The 20,008-nt window shown below is 47.7% G+C and overlaps 1 pseudogene across 2 annotated transcripts in view; it reads right to left on the minus strand.

The window, feature by feature from the left end:
* The window catches only part of LOC144768054 (epidermal differentiation-specific protein pseudogene), a 103,524-nt pseudogene extending 96,401 nt beyond the window's left edge, over positions 1 to 7,123 (minus strand). The window contains exon 1 of one of the 2 annotated variants that reach the window (XR_013598445.1): positions 7,066 to 7,123. The product of XR_013598445.1 is annotated as an epidermal differentiation-specific protein pseudogene, transcript variant X1 (transcript). The remainder of the gene's footprint in view (positions 1 to 7,065) is intronic. The other variant, XR_013598446.1, reaches the window with a different exon arrangement.
* Positions 7,124 to 20,008: the final 12,885 nt, after the last annotated feature.

The raw sequence follows: 20,008 nt of genomic DNA on the forward strand, positions 1-20,008 counted from the left end.
TGCGATGATTTCAAAGGAGCTCTAGGAAGATTTGCGAACAATGCGTTATAGATGGTATAATTCAGCTATGAATGGAATAAATAAGTGTGTCTAGTTATAATTATACAGTTTATAGGTCAACACTGCACATAAACATATTCATCACATTTAAAGTAAAACAGCTTATTTTAGCATTGCAAGAATGTGGGTAGGATCTTGGTACTCAGTTTTGGAATTCCCTAATGATCTACCATATGAATAGGTTGAATAAGAGAAATCAATTATAAAAGAGTGAACTGTAAAATGGGTGGTCTATTTTGAATTCATATGATGTATTGAGCCCCCTATTGGTCTGGCTTTGAATGAAGTTAAGATTAGAAAGTAGTCCACTTTGTTAGAATCTTTGGCTGTTAACTAACATTGATGAAGACATGGTTGCCATTCATGCAATGGTGCTTTAGAATAACCTTGCTTTAGATATGCGTTTGAAAAAAAGGTGGTGTGTATGTTGTGTAACTAAGGTTCTGCAGTGCTGAATATTTGTGCCAGATAACTTCATGAAAATGAAAGGTAGATTGATAATAAACCATTTGTGTGAAGTTCATTCTTTGGGAGAAACAGATGTGTTGTAGACAGTTGTGGAATGGTTCCGTGAAACTGGCAAAGTTTTTTAATACAGTGGATGAATGGATAAGTAAGAATGGTGGTGGTTTACTGAAAATACTAATAACTGTATTAACTAGATTTACTTCTAACCATAATGGGTGTGGCATTAATATTTAAGCTTTTGGAAGTTATTTGCTTGAAAACAGTTTTTTTACTAATTAGAAAATAATCCCTAATGTAGATGTCATTTAGTTAGCATGACTAGGCATTAAACAGCTTGAATTGATGTCTATTCATGTTTACAGAGAGAAATGTGCAATTTTATTTGTCAGAAAATACACAAAATAGAAGGTTCCTTCATAGTTTTGTTAATTTAGCTAGACATACCTATATTCATTTGTGTTCTTCCTGAGAAGCCATGTTCAGGATGTTTCTGTCTTTGTATCTTTCAAAGTCCTTTGCATGAGTCTTTTCTAGGGACCATTCATTAGTTAAATGGTCCATTGCATTTTCACATCATACAAACATCAGGTCATTTCCTTCATTTTCTATGTACGCCTCATTCAACAATATGCAAATAGTAGGTGTTCCTAAATGTATTGGATGTATCAAGTGTAATGGAATAGTGATTGGTTTACCAGAATGATACATTGCTCGTTCATCCCTATTTTGTCATCTCACACCACAGAATATGTGCGTGGCCTCTATGCCTAAATCCTTATAAAATAGATATTTTTAGACTCTATGCTGACCCTCTTGAATTACTTTTACTTACTTTTGAGAAAGGTATTGCTAATTCCCAAATTAACTTACTTTTTGTAATGATCTTAATTTTCAATAAATCTTCATTTTTTTTACACCATGGAAGAAATGTGTTATTACAGGCACCGATTCAGACAGAACTACCAAATATGATGCATACAACGGGCTAGATAAGTGGAGAGAGGAGCCAGCTACCAGACAGAAATAAACTTGAAACTGTAATTGTCCCAAGTGGTTAGCTGTATAATGAGTTCAACTGAGGTGGAAGTGTCTGCGTCAGCCAGGGACCAAGAAATTTAAACAAAACAACCAACATTCTTCAAAAGGTGCCTTCCCCACTGAAAGTAGCACATTTTTATGGAACAATGCATTCTACCTTCTGTTGTACTACACCTTCCCTTATGGGATTCCACCTCTGCTACAGCTTATCTGAGTTCTGAAGAAAGAAAGGAGGGACTGGGCTAAGCTCACCCTGACAACCCCAAATAGGGATCAGAGAGTTGGTATTCCAAATTACTAAGTCAGTGCATCTGCCCTCCTTTGCACCTGTCTCTAGCAACAGCAAGGGTACTTCATTTGAAACTTCACAATCTACACATCCATGTGTGGAAATTGAGCAGAACCAGCTGAGAACTTCTTTCCTACAAGATCTGGGTGTGGCTCTGTACATGAACCAATGGGTAGATATTTAGATTATTATTTTCAGAGCAATGTGCAGAACATGAAATCACACCTATGGGATATCACAGACTTTCAAATGCAATCTCAGGTTTGGAAATGCCTAACATGGATAAGCTTTGGCTATGTGCAAGAGATGTCAATCCCAACTTTACGAGCATGAATCTGTTGAATGAGCATCATTTAACCAAGCAAATCAGAGCTAACAAAGTGTTTCTAATTGAACCAATAAATTGTGCTCTGTATCGCAGTTATTTTAATTGGAATAAAGCCATCATTCTGAAACAAAATGCAACATCATTTCATTTTTTGGACCCCCAAGTTATGTTAACCTCTTTAGGCCAAATCTGAAGAAGAACGCATTTACATGATGTTAGAAATGGGGGTCTCCAGTGGGCAAGGGCTTGCACCTTTGTCCAAGTAGGGACCCTTCTTCCTAGTCAGGATAGGGTAGTTACACTCCTAAAATAATCCCTGCTCACCCCCTTGGTAGCTTGCCACGAATCTTCAGGCTTATCTCAGAGGCAGTGTGTGCAGCATTTGGCACAAAACCAACAGTAATACAGTGAAAACACTACAAAAGGACAACACACAAGTTTAAAAAATATCCAATATTTTAATATATTCAAAAAAAGACCAACAACTATAAGAATCCAACATACAGTACTTAAAAAATATATGCTTTGCAAGATATTCTTAAAATTGCATAAATATCTTAATAACACAGTTCCTTTGAGTCAGCAGCTCCATCCGGGGCTACAGCGATGGTGAGAACAACAGAATCTAACAGTTCCAGGCGACCTCGTGTGGGGCAGGTGAGGCATTGACAGACTCATGAACAGTACCTTTCCCATTGCGGCTGATACGCTGGTGCGAGCCAGCTGTGGCAACTGTCGGGGTAGTGTTGCAAAATGTAAGCAGTGCAGAGTGCAGTGCCCTCACGATGCAGTGCAGGCAGCGGCTCGGTGGCGATCGTCCAGACAGCGTCAGTGAGATCAAGGCTTACGGTGCCAGGCGAGGCCATCGGGTTCTGCCAAGTTGCAGTGCAGATGACAGAGCTGGTTAGCTGGACCTGGCGTTAGTTCGCCCAGACGGCTGTGGGGAAAGAGGCAGGCCGTTGTGAAACTTACGAGCGCTGCCCCCAACCAAGATGCGGTCAAGGGTGTCGAAGTCAGTAGGCGGCTAAGTGAAGCTAGGCAGTTTGGAGTGCGGTGCCCATAGGTCATGTTGCAAACAGCAGCTCGGTGGCGGGGGCGTTGGTCATCAGTGAGACCAGGGTTTCAGTGCGAGATGTGGCAGTGCCATCCCTGGTGCCTTCAGGACACAGAGTCAGCAACAGAGTGGGTGGCGGTGACTGTTGTTTTTCCCTTCTCTGTGGCAACTGAAACAGAGGTCCCAGAAGCGGTATCCAGTGGATGGTGGAGTCTTTACAGTCCCTGAGACTTCAGAACAGGAGGAGAGCTCTACTTCAAGCCTTTGGAGATAATCAACACAAGTAAAGAAAGTTCAGTCCTGTCCTTTCACTGCCCAAGGCTGAAGCAGCAACTGCAGGCCAACCCAACAATGCAACAACACAGCAAAGGGGCAGGTCTCCTCCTGGTAGCTCTTACAGCTCTTCTTCTTGGCTGGTTCCTAGATTCCAGTGAGTTCAAAAGTTCGCAGGTCTAGGCCTCAATATTTATCCTCAAAATTCCTTTGTTCACTCAGGCAGAAAGTGTCTGTGCCTAATCTAAACCAGTTTGGTCTTCTCTAGCCCAGCTTTCCGGTTGTAGGTGGAGACAGCATTGTCTAAAGCAGACCAGGCCCATTCAGGTGCAAGGAAATCTCCTTCCACTACTCTAATTGCAGCCCAGGTCTATTCAGCCCAGCCCTGACTCAACCACGAAAGGCAGGACAAACCTTGACCCCCTAGTGTCTCTCAGAAGCGAATGCACATCCCCAGCCCCTCTCACTCCAAAGCCAGACAGTCAATCCACAAACCCAGCAGAAGCACACATGATGGCTAAGCAAGAAAATACATACCTTTTTTTAAAAGTGGTATTTTCAAACGCAGAACATAAACATTATCTTTACTAAAATATATATTTTTACATTCTGAGTCCAGGCATACTAAACTCAATTTCCCTATCTTGTCCGAATGGGAAGCTATACTTGTAAGATAAGATGGTATAAGTAAAACGACCATTTTTTCCTACGGGACAGATAGCCTTGCAGTGGTGAAAAACCAAATACAATGTAATTCACCACCAGGACATGTCACACACACCAGTATATGTCCCACCTTTAGCATACACAGCACCCTACCCACAGGAGTACCTTGAGCCTACCTTAGGGGTGACTTACCTGCAAGAGGAGGGAAGAGTAAAGCCTGGCAAGTGGGTGCCCTTGCCTGGTGTACATAGGAGTTTACAAACTGCGGGCAGACTCTGCAATGGCAGGACTGAATTACAATTACTGGGCTACTTCTGTAGGTGGCACACTCAGTGCTGCAGGCCCACTAGTGGGATTTGATTTACAGGCCCTGGCACTCTCAATGCACTGGCCTAGGAACTTGCCAGTAAATCAAATATGCCATTTATGGAAACACCAATCCATTACACAATTTACAACTGGAGCACTTGCACTTTAACACTGAACAGCAGTGAGAAAGTGAGCAGAGACACTAAACCAGCAAAAACAGAGTCAAAACCAGGAGGTCAGAAAGCAAAAAGATATGGGAAGCACGCAAAAAGATGCCAGGTCTAACACATAGATACAAGATGAGAGATGGTTTTGTCCATTTTTTGAGATATATAGATGACAGTCTTGTGCTATGACAAAGATTTATGAAACACTAGTTGATAATATTATTGAACTGAACAAGAGCAGTTCTAATTCTTTCACAACAACAATAGCACACAGATTGCTTTTGTGGATGTTCTGATGATAAAGCTCAAAGGTGGAACAATTCATATTGAAGTGTTTCATAAATTAACTGATAATAGCAACATCTTACACTTTCAGAGTTTTCATCCTGATTCTCCATACTTTCAGTTCACATGTCTCAATAGAATCACTTTCGACAGACAGAAGCTCAATAAAATAGAACCCAATATTTATTTATTTAATGTATTTATTTATTTAAAACTTGTAATGCGCAACAGCTACCCGCAGTGGGTTTCCCGGCGCAAGGGATAGACTAAAGAAGAAAATTGACATTTACAACAGCATTATTGACAGCTAAAAACGGCCGGAAATCTATTGGAAAAGTAAAGTTTTTAATTTTTTCCGGAAACAAAGCAAATTAGTCTCGGATTTCAGGGCAGTGGGTAGCGCATTCCAAGATTTGGGACCTAGGTGGGAAAAAGATCTTCCCCCCATCTTCACAAGTTTGAATCTTGGAATGACAAAGTCACAGTTAGCCGAAGATCTAAATGTACGGCTAGGCCTGTAAGGTTGGACAAGGTTCTGAAGATACAGAGGGGCTGAGCCCTGCTTGATTTTAAAAAGGTAGCATAGGGCTTTGAACTTAGGGGCCGATTAGGATCGCGGACGGACTTGAGTCCGTCCGCGACCCCTGAGGAGGAGGGAACGTCCGCATGGGCTGCGGCGTTCCCTCCGAGCAGATTAGGATGTGATCGCCAGGGTGGCGGTCTCATCCGCTATCTTTAACATTGCGGCGGATGCAGCTTCAAGCTGCACCCGCCGCAATGTTAAAAATGCATGCATCGCATTTGCATGCACAAAGCAGCAGGCACTGCGCAGTGCCTGCCACTTTTTGCATGCAAATGCAGGGGGGTACCATAGGCACCCCCCATGTGCACCCCCACCCCCCTTTCACCCAGGGGGCCCGCAACGGGCCCCCGAAGTGAAAGTCCGTATGCTTTTCCACGGTGGAAAAGCCGCCGCGGAAAAGCATGTATTCACCACCATCCTACTATGGCTGGCGGTGTCTGATAGACACCGCCAGCCATGTTAGAGCTTTTCCGCCGCGGTCTGAAGGCGACCGCGGCGGAAAAGCTGCGGACGGAATTCCAGACCCACCAGCCATCCTAATTTGGCGGTGGGTCTTTGGAGGATCCGCAGCGGTTGTTCCGCATCCTCCGGGCCGGCGGTGGCTTCCGCCGGCCCGGAGGATGCGGAAAAACCGCAATCATAATCGGCCCCTTAATGCGGCTCGGGACCTTGAGCCAATGTAAATATGCCACTAGATTTAATAAAAGTGGTTACCCACAAATATATATCAAGGACTTTGCACAAAAACATGGAAGTATTTCTAAAGAAGTCAGCACCACATGCAAAGTCCAGTTTTACGTTTGTTTTCAATAATTAATATGGTGATTAACATCCTCATCATCATCAACAAAAGATATCAAGTTTACAGATTGAAAAAGATTTTGGTGTTTTAAACAAGGAAAGCCCTTTGATTGTGTTTCAATGCTCCAAGCACAATAAAGAAATATTAACAAGAAGTGGCGCTCAGCCTGTTGCACAAGAAATGTGAATGGGAGTCTTTCCCATGCAATAATTGTGAACACTGTAATAATGTTATTCTAAGAAACTGTGTTCTTTATCCACAGAAAGGCATCCAAATAAAATGAAGACAACAAAGAGATTGCAACAAGAACAATTGTATGTACACTTTGAAATTCACTTGGGTAGGTTTATACGGGGGTCAAATGAGTGCAAAGCTTCCAATCTCAGAACAAAAGAATAATGGCTGCAAAACAACATTAAATCAAACATAACTGCCGTTTTCTTAATTTAAGTCAGAATGTAAGCCATCATAAATATCAAATGCTGGAAATAGTGAATACAATGGTGGGTATGGGAATCAGATAAATACTATTACAATGCGAAATTACGTATATGATAAGGCTTCACACCATTCAACGAAAAGGCTTGAACACTAAATTAGAAATGTCATACCTTTATATAAAGCAACTATACGGGCACATTTTTTCCAGGTTCCTATGAGCAGTGGCGGCTCCTTCGGAACAAGGGTGGTGAGGCGGGGTGAAATGGATTTCAAAAGAAATAATATTTAAAAAATGAACGTACCTTTTCCTTCGCCACCACGCCCCCTCACGTCTCTCCTCTGTCCTCTTCCTCACGATCTGCAAGAAGCACCAAAAGCATTCAGGCTTCCAGACTTTTCCAGACCTATTGGGACACTCAGGCAGTGCCTGGGGATGCTGTACATGTTCTCCCCGGGGCTGTACAATACAGCGCCATGGAGAACAAGCCAAGTGTGCACAACAGTTTGGATGGCCCAAGAGGGGTGCAAACCACTCCTCGCTCTGCTTGGCATCACAGAGCGTACCGCCACCCCCACCCGGGTCCGCGCTATGCATAGAAAAAAATAATCATAATAATTTTATGTTATTATCATTTTATTTTTCTTCAGTGCACTGCTGAATTAGCAGTGGGGTGACACTCCTTCGCCGTAGTGGAGGAGCTGCCACAGCCTATAAGCAATGTATGTTGCCATAATAATTTGTGGTGTTCACTCTCCTTTTTTTAAGTTCAAAAAGTGAGTTTATTGAGGGAAATTAAGGTAGTAATACAAAGGAAAATACAACACAAAAATACATAGTATTAAGCAAGCTAAAACTGAGAAATAAGATAATTAAATGTATAAGTTAGTTTCGCATAGCATTGAGAAAAAAATAACAGTGATATGCAAATTGATCGGTGTGAATAAAAAAGAGTTACAATTTATATTGAGATCATAATACAGAATGAAAAGTGACCAAAGAATATAATATTAACGTAAGGGAAGTCATGGAGGTTTAGAAACATCTTGATAGAAATGTAAGCTGTCAACATCTTGGCCAGACTTTGATGATTCAAATATGCAACACATTGTTGTAATCTCCCTATCTAGAATGTTACTATACTGACAGTGGACCAGCAAAGGGCCCAACTGGCACTCTATATGATTGGCCACTTTGCCCGTAGTGTTGGGGCAGTTTGCCAGTGACACCAAGTCCCCCAAGGGAGATCTCCCACTTTTGCATGTGTTTGCATGCTGTTATCTTGTTGGGGTGCGGGGTGGGTACAGGGGAATAACCTGATTGGGGGTTGGTGTGGGTGGATGATTAGGGGGTAGTGTTTGAAGTTATTTTCGGGCTAACGTTTTGTTGTATTATTTAAGGGGAAATGCAGGTCCAGCACACATCCAGCTCAATCAACGTTATCACTGGTCAGGAATTGGGTGACATGGGAGGCATACACAACAGCACAAAGTAGGACACTGGGACTGTCTAAAATGGACCACACATAAACTAAGATGACATCAATCATGTTTCTTACCTGGACTAATCGTAGTCTGAATGACCACAGGAAATCATGTCTGTTACAGTCCTACTAACTCTGGCACAAAATTGATGTGTTCTTCCTACAGGAAACCCATCTTACAACGTAATCACTGTCTTGGATGCATTCCAGATGCTGAGGTCATAAATATACAGCAACATACTCGAACAACTCCAGAGGAGTGTTGGTGCTCCTCAATAGAGATCTGGGTTGGACCACAATACAATCCCTGTCAGATCCATAAGGAAGATATGTCATGGTGGGTGGACACATTGGAGGGAAGGGCATCACACTGGTGGTTTTATATGGCCCCAACACAGATTGCCCTGAATTTTATTGCAGGGTATGGGTCGCGGTCACCAAAATAGGTGGTGGTACAGTGATCTGGGGGTGAATTCTATATGATTCTAGATGATAAGAAAGGCAGATTGGGTGCCACCTGCTGCTTGCATCCCAAAGTCATGGCCCAGCTGCAGGCAATATGGAGGAGAGCTGCCTCATTGACATCTGGAGTCAAACACACGCAGACATACTAGAGGGCACCTGCCTCTCCTCGCGCCACAAGGCATGGTTTAGATTAGACTTACGACTGGTGACCAGAAACGCTGCCTCCTGGACTATGGAAATCAAACACACGCCATACACATTGTCAGATCACGCACGAGTATTACTCAGATTATTGCTCCTCCAGGCATCCTGAGAGCCTTTATGTGGCATCTTGCCCCGAAGGAGCAAGTAGATATGGCCTTTAAAGAAGAAATCCACTAAGAAACAATCAACTACTTCATAACTAATGAACACTCAGTACAATCCCTAGCAACCCTCTGGGAGGCATTCAAGGTGGTGATCAGGAGGAGCCTTAATAGCCAAGCAGGCGGGGTACTAAAATACATAAGATGCGCACTAGTAATATTGAGAAAGATATACAGAACACATAAAATGCATACTATCAGACTAACACACCCAGCCTTTTTGCCACCCTAGAGAAAAGATAAGGGCTTTCAACGAAGAAGCAGATAGAGAAACAGGCTTCCCGTGTATGTTCACGAAGGCCCACAGATACGGGGAAGGGTACAGACTTGGTAAAAAGGTTGCTACAATGCAAACAAATCACAGTCTTCCACTTATACTGTGGAACGACTGGACGAGGACTGTAATCCGATAGATGAACCGGCCACCCTTCCAGAGGTTATCACAAATTTCTAGGCAACACTGTACCCTTCCTGATCCTCCCATGAAACATAAACACTAAGGGGTCCATTAGGATGGCGGGCGGGCTTTGCCCGCCCGCCACCCTAATGGAGTAGTGGACCGCCCGCTAACAGTGCGGGGGTCCCGATAATGGCATTAAGATGCGCCCGCCACACAGGCGGGCGCATCCTGTATGTATACCATTGTGGCGGGCGGAGCAGGAATCTCCGCCCGCTGCAATGGTAAAAGTGCATGTTGTGCTTTTCAAAGTGCAACATGACAGGCACCGCGCGGTGCCTGCCATGTTGCACTTTGAAATGCGGGGGGGTACCATAGGTACCCCCCATGTGCATCCCCCAAGCCACGGACTCCCAGGGGGCCCGCAAGTGGCCCCCGCAGGGAGTCTCCGCATGCCTTTCCGTGGCGGCATTGTCGCCACGGAAATGCATTGTGCACAGCCCATAGTAATACGGCAGGCGGTGTCTAAAAGACACCGCCACCATGTTACTGGTTTTCCGCCCCGGCCGCTAGGCGACCGGGGCGGAAAACAGGCGGGCGGTGTTTCGCACCGCCGCGGTCCCTCCCGCCATCCAAATCTGGCGGGGGCGGGATTGGGCTGATGATGTCGGACGGATTTCCTCCGCCAGGCTGTCGTTAGCCACCGCCAGCCTGGCGGAGGAAATCCGCCCGACATCATAATGGACCCCTTAATGACTACTCGGACACAATAGAGCTGGTAAGGCTGCATAGGGCACATAGAGATTATATGGATGTCCCAATTAACAAGGATGATATTATACAAGTGATCCAAGGTATGCCAGGTGATAAGGCCCCAGGGTGAGACGGTCTTTCAACTTGCTTCTATAAAGCGTATACTCCAAAATGTGCAAGTCTACCAAGAGACCCTTGAGAAGGGTATTCTCCCATCATCCATGCTGGAGGCATTAATGATTTACAATACGTAAGCCTGGCGAGCCTGTAAATAACTGCAAGTCATATCGCACATTATTCCTGATAAATGTGGATAATAAAATAGACTCAAAAATACTAGGGGTGGGCGGAATTTGCGTAATCGCGTTACACAAATCTCTGCGAAATGGTAAAAAATCGCCGCGAACACTCAGAAATTCTGCGAACACTCAGAATTGCTTATTCGCAATGCTTTTTTCCTGTTTGCAATCGCTGTTTGTGTGCTCGGGGGAAATATCTCCCGAGCACGTATTTTGAGATCGCAAACAAGCAAAACATTTTGCGAAGTCACGGAATGCAGACTTTGGGGCAATTTCACGTTCTCCGCGGAACGCGACATTACCCAAATTCTGCAAATTCCGTGAGCGGAACGGGATTTACCGCCCAGGCCTAAAAAATACTGGCCACCCAACTACAGCTGCTCTTACCTCTAATAGTCAGACCTGAGCATACCATCTTTATCCTGCTAGATCAACCTTCCACAACCTGTGCACACTTTGTGCAGTACTTCACTTCTTTTCACCTGCAGGTGCCCGCAATCGCTGCCCTGCTGGCTGCCACCAAGCTATTTGACATCTTAGAGTGGCTGTGTGTGTTTGCACTACTGGCCCGTTCTGGGCTTGGCACACAATTTGTACTGCACATCCAACTGCTGTACACAGACCCCACAGCACGGATCAGATTTAAAATGTGGTGCCCAAAAAATTCATAATTTCCTGTGGCACACAACAGGGGTGCCCGTTGTCGACCCTGTTGTTTACCACAACAATGGAACCTCTTACTGCAAGACTTTGCCAACATCATGTGCACAGAAGCCTGAGATTGGTGACCAGGGGACTGGTAGCATCCTTATATGCAGACAACATTACACTTTACGTTAGCAATCCAATAGACAATTTAAACCCAATGATACAAGAACTGTTAAAATGTCTCTCTGGGATCCTGATCAACTTGTGCAAGTCTGCATTGCTTCCCCTTACTGAAATTATACAGCCATTCATGATGGACTACCCACTAAAGTGGGCCGATAGGCCAGTTAAATACCTAGGCGTCTGGGTCAGCAGAGACATGAAAGAAATATGGGAGGAAAACTATGGCTGTGCAATAACATGGATTGAAGAGAGAATACCTATCTGGACAACACTGCCGATCTCCATGGCGGGTCGTATAGCAATTGCAAAAATGGTTGTCCTGTCCAAGCTATTATATCGATTTGTAAATCTACCCTTAACCTCATCCTTTTTTAAGTGACTCAGATCCAACATGATTGCCTTGGCCTGGGTGGTACAGCAACCTAGAATAGCCTAGGAATTCTTGACACTACCACTTTGCCAGGGGAGCACCACACTACAACCTGTAGGCGTATTGTACACACGCCCAATTTCTACACAATTGGCTAAACCCAATTCCATTCCAATCCCATGTAGCTATAGAATGAGACAGTGCTGTCCCACTATTGCTTTTCACTGAACTGTACCAGAAATACAAACATCTGAACAAGGAGGTAAATACAGTGGAGGCTTTGAAGTGGGCATGGAATGGATTTAGGAAGAGACGGGGCCTCTCCGGTTTGTACACCCCATCCATCCCACTTGCACGAAATCCCCACTTCCCCAAGCTACAGGATAGTGGTGCAATAAGGCGGGCAAGTAACCCATACATCACAAAATTTGCGGATCTGTACCCTGAAGATGAATGTATGCCCCCCCTAGTCAGAAGATGGACACTCCCGAATGTATCTAACACTTTACACTACTACCACTTGTAGGCCACCTGCCAAAAATTGCATAAAACATTTCCGGCCCCATCCCCCACCCTTGATGCACTGGAAAATGTATTGCCTGAAGCATCACCAAGCAAACTAATCACTCGACTATACACTGCCACACAGCGAGCACACTAATAATTGACCCATGGGCATTGAAGGCCTGGAACTCCGATATCAGATTCCCAGTCACAGCTGAACAATGGCTCCACTAATGTGGTCAATTGGAGTTACTGTCCCCCAACTACAGATTAAGGCTAATCCACTTCAAGTTTTACACCAACTGCATAGAACACCTCTGCAGCTCTTGGACATGGGCCTTGGGGCAGACAGCAAATGTTGGAAAGGTAAGTTCCCAGATGCCACATTTCTTCACTTGGCATGGTACTGCCTGCTAATAGCGAGATACCGGTCAAAGTGTTTAACAAAGTGCGAGATATTACAGGGGTAGACATTGACCACACTCCTCGGCTATGGCGCTGACTGCTTGCTAGTCCCAATGCCGAGGTTACTGGCCAAGCGTAAAATAGCAATGCCCTGGGGGAGACACAAATGCCCATCCATTGACTTCTGGATCAAAGATGTTGCATTCTGTCAGGAACAACTGTCTACATTCTGGGAACTCATGTCCTTTGCCTGTAGACCTCAAGATACCTGAGCTCTATTCCTAGACTGGCTCTGATGGAGAGAGTAAACTACTCCTACCCAACTAACACCCCCTGGAGGTTCATTTGCCCAATGAACCCTAAGCCCAACCGATCCTGTAGTGCTGCCTACTGCATACTTTGAAACCATTCAGTGCTGTAGAAATGGGTGAAATATGTAGCCGCCAAGATAACTGCATGCCCATGTTAATGCGATTTACCATGCACCCTACATCTTTGAAAATGCAGTGATGGCTGGGACCGGATACAAAGGATGTTAACAATTCTTGTGCCCAATTGTTATGCCTGTTTTAGTTGTTTATGACACACTGTAAAAATGACTATGTAACCCTATGGAATGTGTTGTGGCTTTGAAATACCAATGAATAAAGTTTCAACGAAAAAAACTACCATATGGGGTAGATGCCTATGCACTGTGAACACAATCTTCTCTAAAGTCAGATTACGGTGTAAGAAAATTAACTTTATTCGTCAGGTGTACTTAACTCCAAAGAACATAGGACACGTATTTTCAGATGACTCTACCACAGGCGCTGGGTGCACTAAAAAGGTAGCAGACTTTTCCCACTTTGAGTGTGGCTGTGTCTGGCAATATCCCAGTTTTGTAGAGAAGTGCTTTCCCATGAGTAATTGCAGTGTTTTTTAGATGTGGTATCCATTACAAAAAGGAACAAAAATGTAATCCAATTTCTGAGGTTGGTTATAGTTCTGGTGAAATGTCACATAGCCATGGCATGGAAATTGTCTACACACCTAGCTTACCAAAGTGATTTGATAAAAAAATGCCTTTTGCGGAAAAAGCAACTAGATTGAGCATTTGGGGTATTGAATAGAGGGGGGGGGAATTAGGGTTTACATCTTGAAAACTACAGGCTAAATCAGACAAACATCCACCATATTGTTCATTCGCACAGGGTCTCAGAATGACCTGTATAATACATATGATTTAGTCAGGTCACATTTTGACTCCCTGTCATTTTATGTAAAAGCAGAGATGGAGGCCTACCTGGGGCAGCAGATCTCAGTCCCTGTATTTGTACTCCCCATTAGGAAACATTTTTTAAAATTATTAGTTTTCTATTAAAGGGGCCATCACTGCTTTCAAAGAAAAGTGTTTTGCATTTGGAAACACATAATGAACAGCAAGCAGTAGTTGACAGCTATCCAAGGGGCAGCTAACACCGTTTCTACTGGAGATCCAGACTTATGCGGACAGCTTCCCTTTTGAAAATTAAATACCACCTCGGTCAATGTTTGTGACTGCAATTGTGGTCGCCAACCACAAAATCCCTTCTGGAGTAGCAAAATGGAGGGAGATGCTACTTTAACACCCTGACCCTCACCCCGTCCCATTGGCAATTTTCAAAGGGACACAAAAATCCTTTTACGAGTTTAAAAGAGTTTTCCAAATCATAATAGGGCTTTTATAAATAAGACAAAGATATTATAGCTCTACAAACCCTGCTATTATTCAAATTTCAGGTTTGTGACCTCAAAATAACTTAGTACACAAGGCCGCAAGTGTTCATAGATGTGACCTATTATCCATTATTCATCATGTACTGATTTAATTCTGCCACACCAAAGTCATATTTTTTTTGCTGATTTGTCCTCAGGGCCATTCCCCTGATAGAATGTTTGCCTTTGAGTAACATTGACTTAGCAATCCCATTCACCTGGTCAGTGACCTGCTCCCCTCCCTCGCAGCTCCACCAAGTAGTTGCTGCCTTGCAGTGAGTTCAAGACCCTCCTCCACCCACAGGCTCCCGCCTGTGCCTCATCCCTGGTGGTCCAGTGGTCAGGCATCTTTGCTCTGCTGCTGTTCTGCCCTCTCTCCGTCTTTTTTGGACTCCTTTCCCATCTTCTTCTGCCTTTTTTCTGCTGTTCTTTTACTTTTTGCCACGTTTCTCTCTTTACTTTTCTTCACTTTTCCCACTTTCACTTCACCCTTTTTTGTGCTGCTGTGGACTCCCGCAGCCCCGCCCCTTTCTAGTGCAGTGTTTTCTGCTCCCTGCTTCCCGCCTCCCAGCTGACCAGCTCCCCCAATGTACTTAATGGCAGCCACTGCGCAGAGCTAGGAGCAATCCTCTGGGCCGGTCACCCCACGCACCGCGCACACTCCCCATGAGTGAGCCCTGGCTGCCCCCGATCCCGCCGAGTGCCACCGTTGCCCGCAGCTGTGCTCCTGGTCCTTGAGCGTTTGTATTTGTATCTGCCTCAGTTGCGTTTAATTTGTATTTGCCTCTGTTGCGTTTATTTGTATTTTGCCTCTTTTTTCTCGTCGATTGCCTCTGTTTCCCAGCGTACTGTGTGTTTCTGTCCCACTTGTTGTGCCCAGCCCCTGCTGCGTTTCCCTCCCTCTCCCCGCCGCTGCTCCCCTGCGGCCCCGCCCCTTTCTTTTCTGTATCCCTTCCCATTCGCCGCCCCGCTCCCGCCTCCCAGCTGCTCCTCCCTCCCACTTGGCCATTTATGGCGGAGTGCATGCGGTGGTGAGCAGTGACCCCTGACCCTCTGGGCCGGTCACCCCACGCACCGCGCACACTCCCCGTGAGTGAGCCCAGGCTGCCCCCGATCCCACCGAGTGCCGCCGTTGCCCGCAGCTGTGCTCCTGGTCCTTGAGCATTTGTATTTGTATCTGCCTCAGTTGCGTTTCATTTGTATTTGCCTCTGTTGCGTTTATTTGTATTTTGCCTCTTTTTTCTCGTCGATTGCCTCTGTTTCCCAGCGTACTGTGTGTTTCTGCCCCACTTGTTGTGCCCAGCCCCTGCCGCGTTTCCCGCCCTCTCCCCGCTCCCCGCTCCCCGCAGCTGCTCCCCTGCGGCCCGCCCCTTTCTTTTCTGTATCCCTTCCCATTCGCCGCCCCGCTCCCGCCTCCCAGCTGCTCCTCCCTCCCACTTGGCCATTTATGGCGGAGTGCACGTGTACACGCAGCGGTCACGCGCAGCGGGTGCACCGAATGTGCGCCGAAGGCCAGCCCGTCTGCTCCCATCCGCGCCTGGACCGCGCCCAGCGCCAGAACCCCTGGTCCCCGCAGATGCCAGCCCACCCTCAACGCACTCAACACCGGCCGGATCCCCGGTTGCTATCGAGCCACCCCGAGACGCACCCACGGACCCTTCACCTGCCAAGCCTGCAAGTTCACCTGCCTCCGGACCTGCACTGCACCCGCCAAGCCGACCCCCATCAGCAACCATCTCAAGTGCATCCCGCTCAACAACCTCTCCGTCCACAGAGACGCCGTGGAACTCTGGAACCTGCTCGACACCACATCTCCAGAAGTCGCCTTACTCACAGAAACCTGGATGAACGCCTCCTCAGCGCCCGATATCGCCATCGCCATACCGAATGGATACAAGATCACCCGGAGGGACCGCGCCAACCAGACTGGAGGAGGCATCGCCATCGTACTCAAGAACACCATCTGCATCACGACCAACTCCGACGACACCCTCACAACCGCCGAACACCTGCACTTCCAGATACACACCGACCCAAGACCAAACTCAGAGGCACCCTCATCTACAGACCCCCGGGACCTCGCACACAATTCAGCGAAGACATCGCAGACTTCATCAGCCCGCATGCCCTCCCCTCCGCTGACTACATCCTCCTAGGGGACCTCAACTTCCACCTGGAGAACAAAAATGACAGCAACACCACCACCCTGCTGGACAACCTCGCCAACCTCGGACTCAAGCAACTGGTGAACACCCCCACCCACTACGCCGGACACACACTTGACCCAGTCTTCTCCTCCAGCAAGTACATCTCCTTCAGCCACTCCACCGGACTTCACTGGACAGACCACAGCTGAGTCCACTTCAGCTTCAGAAAGACCACGACCCACCACCACCCACAACAGGTTCCCCGCAGGAGCTGGAATAAGATCACCACCGACCAGCTCACCACATCCCTGAGCCAGAACCCTCCCGCCAGCTCAACGGACCCCTGCCAAGCAGCCAACAACCTCACACAGTGGATCGCCAACTGCGCCGATGACCTCACACCACTGAAGACCCCTCCCAGCAGACCCGGCAGCAAGAAAGCCTCTTGGTTCACCGACAAACTCAAGAACTCCAAGAAGAACTGCCGTACCCTCGAGAAAGCTTGGTGCAAAGACCCGACTAAAGACAACAGGACCGCCCTCAAGCACGCCACCCGCAAACACCACCAGCTGATCCACACCACCAAGAAGACAGAATTCAAGGAACGACTAGACAACAACGCACACAACATCAAGGAACTCTTCAGCATCGTCAAAGAGCCCTCCAACCCCAGCGCGGGAAACAACAACATCACTCCCTCGCAAGACCTCTGCGACTCACTCGCCTCGTTCTTCCACAGCAAGATCGCAGACATACACAACAGCTTCGGCGCACAGACCATGCACCCTACCACCGAACAAACTCCCAAACCACCACCCTCCGTGCCTGGACCCCGGTCAGCACCGAAGACACCATCCGCACGATAAACACCATCAACTCCGGATCACCAACCGACCCATGCCCCCACCAGGTCTTCAACAAGGCCGACTCAGTCATCGCACCCCAACTCCGGGACATCATCAACTGCTCCTTCAACACCGCCACCTTCCCGGAGAGCTGGAAGCATGCCGAACTCAGCGCCCTCCTGAAGAAACCATCAGCGAACCCCACCGACCTCAAGAACTACCGCCCCATCTCGCTCCTCCCTTTTCCTGCCAAAGTCATCGAGAAGACCGTCAACAGACAGCTTGCCGCCTTCCTCGAGACAAACGGATCCCTCGACCACTCGCAGTCCAGCTTCTGAGCCAACCACAGCACTGAGACTGCCCTCATCGCAGCCACTGATGACATCCGAGCCCTGCTCGACAATGGGGAAACAGCGGCCCTCATCCTCCTGGACCTCTCCGCAGCGTTCGACACTGTCTGCCACCGCACCCTAGTGCAGCGCCTCAACAACATCGGAATCCAAGAGAAGGCACTCGAGTGGATCATCTCCTTCCTCGCCGGAAGAACCCAGAGAGTCCGCCTCCCCCCGTTCAGATCCGAGGCCACCGAAGTCATCTGCGGCGTACCACAAGGATTATCTCTCAGCCCCACCTTCTTCAACATCTACATGACACCCAGCTGATCCTTTCCCTCACCAACGACCCCGCCACAGCCAGAGCCAACCTACACGAAGGGATGAAAGACGTAGCCGAGTGGATGATGAACAGCCGCCTGAAACTGGATACAGACAAGACGGAAGTCCTCATCCTGGGATCATCACCCTCTGCCTGGGACGACTCCTTGTGTCCCCCTGCCCTGGGCAGTGCACCCATACCAATGGACCACGCACGCAACCTGGGCTTCATCCTGGACTCCTCCCTCTCGATGCCCAGACAAGTCAACGCCGTCTCATCGTCATGTTTCAACATCCTACGCATGCTCCGAAAGATCTTCCGAAGGATCCCCACCGAAACCAGGAAGACGGTCACCCAGGCACTCGTCATCAGCCGACTGGACTACGGAAACACCCTCTACGCCGGAACCACAGCCAAACTACAGAAAAGACTCCAACGCATCCAGAACGCCTCCGCTCTACTCACCCTGGAAATCCCACGACACAGCCACATCTCCGGACACCTGAGAGACCAGCACTGGCTCCCCGTCAGCAAGAGAATCACGTTCCGACTCCTCACCCACGCACACAAGGCCCTCCACGACCTGGGATCCAGATACCTCAACAACCGCCTGACCTTCTACACTCCCACCCGCCAGCTACGATCGACCAGCCACGCCCTTGCCGCCATTCCACGCATCCGAAGAGCCACCACGGCAGGAAGATCCTTCTTCTACCTGGCAGCCAAGACTTGGAACTCCCTCCCCATCCACCTCCGTCTGACCCAAGACCACCTCTCCTTCAGGAAGCAACTCAAGACCTGGCTGTTAGAGCAGTAGCGGACCCCCCCTCCCCCAAGCGCCTTGAGACCCTCCGGGTGAGTAGCGCGCTATACAAATTTCTTGATTGATTGATTGATTGATCCCACTAAACTGGTCAGTGACCTGCTTCCCTCCAGCGCTGCTCCACCTAGTAGTTGCTGCCCTGCAGAGCCACTGACACTTGCTGGATAGTGAGTTCAAGGCCCTCCTTCAGCCCCGGGCATTCGCCTGTGCCTCATCCCTGGTGGGCCAGTGGTAGAGCATCTCTGCTCTGCTGCTGTTCTGCCGTCTCTCCCTTTTTTTAGACATCTGTCCCTTCTCTTTTAACCTTTTCTCTGCTGTCATTTTCTTTTTTCCACTTTTCTCTCTTTAATTTCTTCACTTATCCCACTTTCACTTCACCCTTTTTGGATGCTACAGTGGACATTGCGGACCTGTCCCTTCCAGCACAGCGTTTCCTGCTCCCTACTTCCTGCTTCCCAGCTGTCCAGCCCTCCCGGTCACACTACTTTATGGCAGTGGCTGCGGGGCCGTGCCCAGTGGGAGCACCGCTGGGACTCCAAAGGCATGCCTGTCTGCACCTGTCCACGCCTGGAACGCGGCCAAAGCCACAGACCCTCGACCTCAGACCCGCCACCTCTATGACTTCAGCACCCTCCAAGCACTCAACTTCATACGCAACACCGCCTGCAAGCTCTCCTTGCCGAATGACACCCACTGCCCCTTCCTTCACCTGCCACTGCTATTGCAACACCTCCAACCACCTCCGCACTCCAGCTCCTCCACCTGAGCCTAACCACACCGAACTGCCTCAACTGCATCCTCCTCAACATTCGATCCCTGCACAGACAAGCGATAGAGATCAGGAACCTCCTTGACTCCGCCTCACCCGACGTGACCTTTCTTATGGCAACCTGGACAAACCCAGGCTCAGTTCCATTTATCGCCACAGCCATTCCCAGTGGTTACAAGATCATCTGCAAGGACCACAATAACCGGCCAGGGGGAGGCATCGCCATTGCCCACAAAAACACCCTTTGCCTGACCACCCACACGAATGACCCAGCGACCTTCATGGAGCACCTCCACTTCTTGATCCAGACAAACCTGAACACCATGCTCTGCGGCACCCTCATCTACAGACCACCCAGTCCTCGGACTCGCTTCACTAATGCCATCATCGACTTCATTAA

The sequence above is a fragment of the Lissotriton helveticus genome, chromosome 7, assembly GCF_964261635.1.
Source record: "Lissotriton helveticus chromosome 7, aLisHel1.1, whole genome shotgun sequence".
In the NCBI taxonomy this organism is placed as follows: Eukaryota; Metazoa; Chordata; class Amphibia; order Caudata; family Salamandridae; genus Lissotriton; species Lissotriton helveticus.